Source organism: Physeter macrocephalus, chromosome 10 (assembly GCF_002837175.3).
Source record: "Physeter macrocephalus isolate SW-GA chromosome 10, ASM283717v5, whole genome shotgun sequence".
Classification (NCBI taxonomy): Eukaryota; Metazoa; Chordata; class Mammalia; order Artiodactyla; family Physeteridae; genus Physeter; species Physeter macrocephalus.
In genome coordinates, this window is record NC_041223.1 from 19,105,142 (window position 1) to 19,105,747 (window position 606).

Genomic DNA, 606 nt, shown 5'->3' on the forward strand with positions numbered 1-606 from the left:
ATTGTGGAGATTTAACCTGCTGCTCCTGAGGCTGCATGGAGTAATTTCCCTTTCTCTTCTTTGTTCGCACAGCTCCTGTGGCTCAGCTTTGGATTTCCCTGCCTTTGTGTGAAGGTTGCCTGAGGGCGTCTGTTCTTCACCCAGACAGGATGGGGTTAAAGGAGCAGCTGATTAGGGGGCTCTGGCTCACTCAGGCTCGGGGGAGGGAGGGGTACGGATGCGGGGCGAGCCTGCGGCAGCAGAGGCCGACGTGACGTTGCACCAGCCTGAGGCGCCCTGCGTTCTCCCGGGGAAGTTGTCCCTCGATCCCGGGACCCTGGCAGTGGCGGGCTGCACAGGCTCCTGGGAGGGGAGGTGTGGAGAGTGACCTGGGCTTGCACACAGGCATCTTGGTGTCTGCAGCAGCAGCCTTAGTGTCTCATGCCCGTCTCTGGGGTCCGCGCTGATAGCCGCGGCTCGGGCCCGTCTCTGGAGCTTGTTTAGGCAGTGCTCTGAATCCCCTCTCCTCGCGCACCTGAAACAATGGTCTCTTGCCTCTTTGGCAGGTCCAGACTTTTTCCCAGACTCCCTTCCGGCTAGCCGTGGTGCACTAACCCCTTCAGGGTG